Genomic DNA, 10,100 nt, shown 5'->3' with positions numbered 1-10,100 from the left:
GTTTTGGGCTCGTCTCCGCTCTCCCCCTTTTTGACTGATCATATATTACATACAGTACATGTGTGCGTCGCGTATATATACATACGTTCACGTATACTGTATGTGCAGTTATTTCGGACCGTATAGTAAGTATATCCGTGTACGTGCGTCTACATGCGCTGTTGTACGAAGAAATAGTTAGAAGCCTTGCAGATATGGCCGAATCTTTTAAAAAATCTGAAATTTTTTCTTCAAACAACTTTTTCATTTCAATTCTTTGAGCCTTCATTAGAAGAAACCCTTTGTAGAAATTTTCTTGTCAACCGTGTGGTTTTTTAGGATAAAAATTTGTACAAATTTTTAAAAAATTGGATTTTGATGGAGTTTGAAAATGTATTTTACTCCAACATTATGGAAAAACCAATTAACCATCCTGGTATGAAACAAAGATTCGAAAAATTTTCCGGATCGGCGCAAAATACCATAAAAAAGGGAAAAAAGGGTGGTTTCAATATCAAAAACTTTGGTCGAAAATTTTTACGAAACCTCTCATGCATTGCCTATAAATTGAGTACCACACAATATCATGTACGTCCACGTGGGTGCAGCGCTTCTCTTCTCTACAACACACGCGTACATAAGATAATATACACTCGTCAGCTCGGCACGAGATGTACGGCGTGACTCACTACGCTATAAGTATAATGATGTCAAACATGTTTGAGTACACGAATACAAGGGGGGTTGCATTCTCCGTCTGCTCTCGGTGGTCATGCGATCTTTTAGTTGTTTCCTTTAATTCGGGAACCAAGGGAGGGTTGCTTCCCACCCCCAATTGTGTTAATCCATATCGTGTACGTTGAAGAAAAAAAAAGGTAGGCACTGCCAACCGGGTTTTTATTGTAATAAGGGTGTCAGTGGTTGCTTAGCAAATGAGAAACGTAATATATTTGGGAGCGTCGCTAATTTTATCTTTATTTGATTAAATTTTATCATCGATTGTAGCAGTGAAATTTGGTTGTTTCTGATTCAGTGATTTCTTATAGTTTCCAATAGTAAATGACAAGTCGAGGGTTATTTATAGGACTATCAGCAGAAAATCAAAACACATAATCTTGTTTGTAAAGAGGCCTATTTCAGCGGTGTGTTTGATGCGACCAACACCATCTCAACCCTTCGTGTACTCGTGGTTCAAAGATTCGGTCCGCCAACCGAGACTGACACCTGTATACGTTTACTTTAATAAATTTTTCAAAAAGAGTCAAAGACCTCAATGTTCCGTCTTATTTTTAAAACCTTCTTTTTTTGGAGTTACACCTACCCAATGGAAAATGATGCAAACTGTATTGATAAAAACATCAGAAACGTCTCTCTCACTGCGAGATATCGGGTATATTTCTATCGTTCGTAGAAAACTCTAAATAAAAATTTCACGTTCGCGTTAATAACACGCGTTAGACATTATTCATAGACGTGACGGCTTCGTGCATTTGCAGCCAATTCGGAGCTATAGTTAAAAATTTATCAACGCATTTGAATATATACATACATATATATATATAACGCGTGTATAGTTGGACAATTAACCGGGTCACTTTCGTTTAATTTAACAGCGATTAGATATGCGTGTGTACAATAGTTACCGATACGTACCTTTTACACCTACGAACTACACGTCAAAATCTCTCTTTGTTGTTGTTCTTTTGAAAACAACCATAAAAGTGCAAGTTCGAGCTATATTAAGAGTACGTATGATATCGGATCGTTAATCGGCTGTATTCATTTTTGATGCCACGTACGTTGGCCTTAATAAAGGCTTTAAATACTTATGTGGGTCTACCGGCACAGTGAAGCATCTGGATTTAGCGATGGCGTATAAAGGGCATGATAAGGAACAAAAAAAAAAAAAAAAAAAACATCGATACTCACTCTTGTCGGCTCGCGTGCGGTACAGCTTCCACGTGGTCCACGGGACTCCACTCCGTTGGTGACCGTCGATCCTCATCGTCGAAGCGTCCGCCTCCGCTGCATCCGAGATCTCCGAGAGGAAGAGTAAGTATATATACGGCGAAGATATCCGCAGCTGCATCCACAGCCCTCTCCTCGAGGATACTGAAGGCGCGCGCGCGGTCCCCGAGTCACGACCTCTCGCGAGATGTCGCGTGTGCGAAATATATCTCTCCTACTGCTCTAGTTTAAATCGGCCAATGGCTGGCGGGCCCAACCCTTTTTTCCTTCGCTCCAGTTTCGCCCTTCTCGCTTTTTCCCTTCCGGGGGTTTGCGGACGGGGGGAGGCGAGGCACGTTGGGTTTCGTGGGTAAAATCGGCTCGGGATTTATGGGTCTGGGGAGTGTTGGTTGCTGGTTATATTTTACACTATTTTTAATTGGTATTGAAATCCCTCAAGTTTTTTTTTTTTTTTTTTTTTTTTTTTCCTAATTGTAACTTATTTCCTAATATTAAAACCGATGCGAGTCCGGTTTGACTTTGCGCCTGGAAAAATAGTTATCATTAAATTACCGTTACGTGCATGCGATGGACGTGTAACGTAATCATGTCGTTTTGGAGGAAAGGGGAGAAAAAAATATGAAAACATGAAAATTGTGCGGCTGCAATTATCGCTCCCTAACGAGAGTGAGAGAAAACGAGCTCCTCGGACTAATGCTCGAGCGCGTGTTTTTCTTAGTCCTCTCGATAGCGACGAGCCAACGTGACTCCGGTAAATGGCTCTCGATTATTACTGCATTAAACGGAGTCTCGTTTGACTTTCAGGTGACCTCGAGCGCTCGATGAACGAGAAACATCACCGATCGCCGAGCGTTTCCTGTCGCTCTCAGTCGTATTGGAAATCGTTACAAACGTTACGAAATTCCGTCACCGATTAATTCGACCAAACTTTTCTAATCTCTAAAATCTTTTGTTTCCGATGAAACGTGAACCTACATTAATTAATAAGTTTTGATAAGGAAAAAGGAAAAAAAAAAAAAACAAAGAAAAAATTCGAAACAATACATTCGAGAAATACCGATATTCAGCGATATCGATGGAAAAATAATGAATATACCTGGCAACTGTTTGATAACAAGGCCGATTTTTCGAGGAAACGAGCAGAAAACATTATAATGTGTCTTTGATCCTCGAAAAAACGCTTCTCTGTCTCTGACACGCCTACCGCTTTTCCTAGAAAACTGCCACCGCTATACCGGTCGAGTGCTGTTATCGTTAACGCCTTTGTCAGGAGCTGCATGCACACGAGAGCGAACGCGATGAAAAAAAAAAAAATCTAGACTCGCCGATTCCTTTGTATACGATGGACTAATGGACAAGGCTGATGAAATTCTGTTTTTTCCCCTTTTCCGCGATGGCCCACCTCGTAAACTGGAATAAGTATATTATTGGCTGCTATTGTTCACTCGATATTTGCTTTAGACGTACAACTTGCTCCGATACATCTATTTTACTACGTTTTATTAATGAACCAATCACTTAACACAAAAAAAAAAAAAAAAAAAAATCAACAACAATTAAAAAAATAAAAATAAAACAATTTGAGTAGATTCCACGATAAAGTACGTATCTTAAATCAGACTGGGCTAGTGTAATATCTCACACGTCATGCGAGAACGAGTTAACGTGATGGAATGCGAGATGATTTGCGATGCTGCACTGGAAAAAAGCACCGCTAGTACATCAGTAGACAGATCAAGAGGCAGCGAGAGGAGGAGAGTAGGGGCTGGACCACAATGAGATGCTTTGCCGCGGAGTGGGGGGGTTTGGCGCTGATTGGTACGTTCGGACGGGCCAATGGGACGAGCGCTGCGGGGAGGCTGTACGCGCGCAGCCTCCACTGTTCGTCGGGGAGATGGATTTTCTCTTTCCGCTCGAGATTACATTTTTTTTTTTCTTCCAATCGCAGGTATAGCTGAAATAGTGAGCTTAATCTCTCGTCGAGCATGCCATGGTAGGGATAATAGGAGATTATTATTTTTTTATTTTATTTTTTTTTTTTATATATATCACATCATGCTGACATGCGCTTCGGTTGTGAAAGTTGGTAGTTTGGTTAGAAAACACGAGCTATCATTGAAACAACGATATATAAAGTAAATTTTTTGTAAATTTTATGTAAAAAATAAGATTGAAAGATAAATCATTTGCTTCTAAATTCCATTTCTATACGTGAAAGATATTGTATGCTCATGCTTGACTCTTTGGTCGAATGTATCATTGTCAAATGGATTTTCGTTGAAATTGCCAAAACTCAAACAATAATGGCTAAATGTTGTTCATTGAACGAGTAAGTAAAATCTTTGTACACTCTTTGTACCTAAGTCCACTGTTTATAATATTACTCTGCATGACCAATTTGGGAATGTCGAAGGAAAACTTATTGTAAATAATTTTTTTTTTTTTAATTTTCAATTTCAGTCACTCCTGACAACAATGCATCAAGGTACAAATAAGGCACCTCAATACGTATACTCATCAACAACGAATACTTTCACGCTTTGCTCTTCGAGAGTAATTTTTTTTTTTTTTTTTTGTGTAAGTGGACAAATTTTGTTTACTCGTAAAATACACGAAATCCAGCGATGGTGCATCATATACACGCGTTCAATGACGAGACAACATGACGCATATTTTAGCCCAAACGGCGCAGGTGATGGATCAGCACCGCGTTGCGTTATCACAACGATCAATCGGTCGAGCTTGGCACTAATATCGCGTTCTACAACTTCCGCTGGAAATTTCAAGTTTCTCACAAGAGACAAAGAGAGAGAACGGGCGTATGCAAAAAGCCACGGAACCCGCCTAACAGGATACGCATTTGCCCGCGTCCCCGAGTATAGTCCACTCGATTTAATCTAATACGATGTAAATGACGCGCTCGCACTGGCGACTACACGCGCTGTGGGTATGTGGTTCGGGACAGAGTGCCCGCGCGGGTCCCGCCTATCTCGTTACACGATCGCGAATCAAATCATTAGCGGAGAGGCGCGTTTCTCCGAAGAATTTATAGCGCCGGAGTCCTTTAATTGGCGGACGGGAAACAACAGAAGAGAGTACGGACGATGATCGGGAAGGTAGCGATGTACGACTCCCATTGTCTTTGACATGTACGCGTAGGGGTTTTTTGGAGGTCGAGTGCCGTTTGGCGGAGGGATACATTCCGCAGTCTCCTTTGGTCATCGGAAACACTTTGTTCGTAATGTATGATTACGGGATAACCAGAAAGAGATACAGATATAACCCATGGCGCACCGGATGCAGTTTCTCGTCAATCCGTCACTCGATCAACGAGCCATTAGTCAAGTCGATTTCACCCGTCACTCATCATTTCCAGAGACAAATACGCGAGGAGCAACAACTGCAACAGGTCGACAATGATCCGCTGCCAATATATACCTGCAATTAACTAACCAACGGACCTGCCGAAAGTATATACATCCCCGAGTGGCATATCATGCACGTTTAACGATCGGCTAACGCGAGCCAATAAATCTCGACCTCGTGACCGGTCCGAGCAACCGGTCCGCTCGCCGCTGTTGTCATTATCGTCATGTGTATATGCAAAGTCAAGCGTAAATCGCCCCTCCGTCCATAACTCACCCGATCCAACCCCCCTCTTCCTTTTTTTTTTTTTCCTTCTCCCCAACTTCCGCATGCCATCATCATGATCATCATCATGATCATCCGGGCCGGCAAACAGGACACGTCGTTGTACCGGGGGTCATCCGGGCGATCGGTGGCGTTGAAAAACCGGCTCTGGGTCCACTATGTCCCTCCCAGCACCACGCGAGCGGAACAATGCAAGGTGCGGTCGGACGGGTTGCGCTGGCTTGCACGTATACCTACCTATATATATATACATATAAATAGCCTATCACACCCCATCCAGTGCGTGTCCGAGTGCGTATGTACGAAGGGGTCCCCGGGGCGCATCAGGTACACCTCGAATTTAAATGGCACCTACTTTGCATATTTGCCTGCCAAGCCGATGGGGATGCCTCTTTCCATCGAGGGGCGCACAGCCGAGCAGGTCATTTTTCGAATTTTTTGCTCTTATTCCCCGTTGAAAATATACGCGCGCGTTTCTCTTCCTGTGTGCGGGCACTGCGTGTCCGAGGAGCAGAAGACCGTTGGTTTTTCCCTCCGGAGGTGACGAGGAGGAGAGAAAAGGCACCAAGGGTGTACGGTTCGCCCCGAGACTCCGTAGGGCTGTATACTTTTTATCGGCCGAATTGGACACGTACTAATGAAGCCCACCGAGTCTGTGCATCTTGGCTCGGTGGGATTGTTTTGTTTTGTTTTTTCCATCGTTACTTCTCAAAAGGCTGCGGGAACGTCTTGGGAGATTTTTCTAAGGAAGAGGGCTGTCTTGGCCCACCCTTCCCCGAGGCTTCAGTCGAGAAAGATGCGTGGCTCTTTCTTCTCTGGCGAGTGCTGATGGTCCAGGAGGTGTGAGAATCGTATAATTGAGGTGGTCCAGGGCTCAAAGAAACTTTGCAATCTGAGGCTCGTTGGCTGGAGCCCTGGGAATACGCATGAGAGTGATCTGTATTTTTTTTTTTTTTTTGCTAACAGGAAGACAAGTTGACATTCAAAGCTGAGCCTTCAACGTGGAATTCCAACTTCATAGGGTGATGGCGCATTAATGTTATCAACAAACTCCGTGGAACATTACAGATTCGATTATCTAATCTTGGGATAGTGTCAACAAAGTTGTTTTTTTTGTTGGTTCGTGGTGAACTACCTAAGCCATCTTGGACAGCATTAGATCTAACGCTTTTTTTTCAAAGTAGAAAAAATATTTATGACTATAGAAAATGTCAATTCATAATAATCAAGATTACTTGGCGAATAAATGCACGAGATCATTAAAATTTAACGAAAGAATAATACATACCATTACATTTTGGGTTGGCATACTATAAAACACACCAGTAATCCAATACCTATCAGATGTAAAGTCCTATACTTGAGTGTGGGTGTGCAAGTTAGAATGGAACACATGTTTGGAGATACTGTCAGAGGTACGTATCCAAACATGATCTCGGATTATCCTGTTTTTGTTCGATCGTGACATTTCGACTATGATGTTTATCTTCTCAAGCCGCGAGTAAACCCCGAGGTAAACCCAAGGTACGCGCAATAGCCCAACGTGGCAAGGTCTCGTCGAAAATCGCAAAAGTCCGTTTTCTGTCAACGCCAACGGAAAAAAAGGCCCAAAGCCGCGTGAAAGAAAACTAGATCGGCAATAACAAAACGACAATGCGCGCACTCGTTCCTCTAGCCCGCCACGCATGCGAAAACCGTTACACCTCGCGATACCAGCCGAATTGCATCCGACCACCACCTTATACCCGTGAGCCCCGCAGACCTGATTTCGACTCTCTCCTTAATAAATTCATTATCGAACGACACCGCTGGCTTGTCTTCCTGGAAGAAAAAAAAAAAAACGGCAACCAAACTCGTATGCCAAAAATAGATGCCACGTGCACGCGCATTGGTCATCGGAAGTAAGCTTTGCAAGCGAATGGGCTGGCCCTTGGTGCAGTGTATACATAGTGTACACGTACATGTAGGAAAAGAACCGTTTTTCTAACACTAACGCGCGCTGCTCTGGTTTCTAGATTTTTTTTTTTTTTTTTTTTTTCTTTCATACTTAAGCGAAGAAACGGTTGACCGGAGCTGTTGCGCGTGTATACGCGGCCGGAAGGTGGGGAGGTGGACGATATGTCGGTGCCGTTGCTCTAGTTGTTACAACAAAATGGTAGCAGCAGATCGAGGGTAACGAACATCGTCGTCGTCGTCGTCGTCTTCTCCTCCTCATCAAGTCACGTTGTAATGGGGCCCCGCTGGTGTACATGTGTATTTCATACGGGACTGATCGCACGTATATCCAATACATACAACATATGCGTGTGTGTTGTCCACCTGGTGATGATAGTAATACGGGGTACCGCTGCCGTCCGGTGGATATTGCTACTTTGCGGCGAAGATGGTAGGGGCCTCGAAATGGGCATCGTTTGCATGATTTTGTCCGTTGGATAGTATTCCTTGTATCCTTAGAACACAGTGGTTTTTCAAATGTAGCGGCCAAACGACTTGTATGTGGGTTTCTGCAAAAATTATCGGATTTTGACAAATTCTGGGAATTTGAGGGAAAAAAAAATTAAGGACCGATGGCCTTTGTGTCAAGAGTTTATTTGTCCTGAATTACCTCAAGTTTATTCGTCCACATCGTATAGAGACTTGAGGTCTTGTCGCGTAGATTTGTGCAATACGTATTGATAGTATATATACTACCAAAAAATTTAATACGCCACCTTATTACGTACGCCTACTCTGTTTGTTACATTAAGTAATTTTTGTAAGTCAACTTGAGCATATCACCCGGAATATTCCGAATTTCAGAGGAATCCAGGAGCTAACTGTCTGAGAAATTAAATTTTGAAGGCTCTTATGGGACTGTTGATGAAAAATACCCATTTTTGACCATTTGTTGGATGAATTAATTATTTTTTCTTCGAACCACATGATGAATTATTTTGTATAATAACTGAAATGATATGTATTTCAGTGTAGATGTCCTAGCAGTGCTGTTTTAATGATGAAATGATAAAACATCCAATGTAAAATCCTTCCAACGTTTGTCTTCCTAAACTTACTGAAATGATCGATTTCTGGTGACTCCACGAAAACCCCGGAAATTCCAAACAGATTAATCAAAAGTTGTAAATTGGTTTTACACGATTCACGAATCAATTTAGTTATTTTTCCCAACAAATAAACAAACAACCAAAACAGTGTAATAACGTTGGTAGCCCAACAGTCGTGGAACGAGTAAGTACTTGTACTCATAATCATCTTGCTGGGCAACTTGCAGAGGAAAAAAAAGCAGAAGTAATAAATAACGATAGCGATCTACAAGGCGATCAAACAAGTGTAGATATACGATATTCATAAACTAGCCAATGTCCTGCGTAACATAAAACGGACGATTAGCATGTCGTATTAGAAAAGAGAGAGAGAGAGGGAAAAAAGTTCGTCTTACCTGCTCCACTTAACAATTAACCTATCCGAGGGTCGGCCGCGCCACTTTCCCATGAAGACACCCCAAAAAGTCATGGCTATACGGGACGGTCAGTACTTACATGCGCGGCCCAATATCGCGCTCAATATGGGCCCCGTTCCCACCTTCGCGTGCGCACCTCGGTTAGGGGGGGGTCAACAACGGATTTCGCTCCTAGCCTCATTTAAATAGCCAATGCACGCACAATTTGCATACGCGCGCATCACTTGAAGAGACGAGGAGCGAGTGTACAAATATGGTACCCAACATATGTATATATGTATATTTACGTGTGTGCGCAATGACCGGACGACGGCCAGTGTCCGCGCGGGTAGGGAACAAAAATTGCGTTCGAAGAGGATCGAAAACGAAAGAAAGGGGGGAAAAAGGTCGGGAGGAAAAAAAAAAATCATAGAGGCGATCGTACAGTGGGGCAGGTACGAGGTTCCGTCCCATGGGAAATTGTCTTCCGGCCGGCCGCTGGCCACTTCATAATTTGCATGCGGAAGCCCTTGCATTCATCTCTCGCTACAAAAGTATATGTGCTCGGCTCTCCTTGACCTTTCCCGTACGGGACCTCTCTCGGATGGATAATAGTGGCCCTTGCGCACGAGAGGATGGCCGATTATTATTTGCACGTTGCTCGGATGGGACGGATTGAAGAACGATTTTTGCGAGAGAGCGCCGGTCATCCGATTGGGGGGATGGGTCGGCTATTATCCGTTTTCCTCTCGTGCGGGATGGGGAGCCGCGTGAGATTTATTTACACGGAGGGGCTTTTTTGTTTAAAATTTCTGCCCATGGGAATTTCATTACCATCATCGCAAAATATCATTATTTATTCCTTTCGTGGCTGTACCAATGAGTGCAACTTATACCTCACGGCTGGAACGAAGATCTTGGAACTCCGAGTTCCTCGTATCGATATTATGTAGGTCGTTATTGATTTCACGGTGTACAAATTACCATCACGTGTATTACGATGCTACCATGTATATACGTGTTGTGTCACATTCATATACTTGTAAGGTTATTGTGTAAAATG

Source organism: Copidosoma floridanum, unplaced genomic scaffold, assembly GCF_036245765.1.
Source record: "Copidosoma floridanum isolate Cflo_tuat_1 unplaced genomic scaffold, Cflo_Japanese_pri ptg000020l, whole genome shotgun sequence".
NCBI lineage: Eukaryota > Metazoa > Arthropoda > Insecta > Hymenoptera > Encyrtidae > Copidosoma > Copidosoma floridanum.
Note: the sequence above shows the minus strand (reverse complement) of the source record.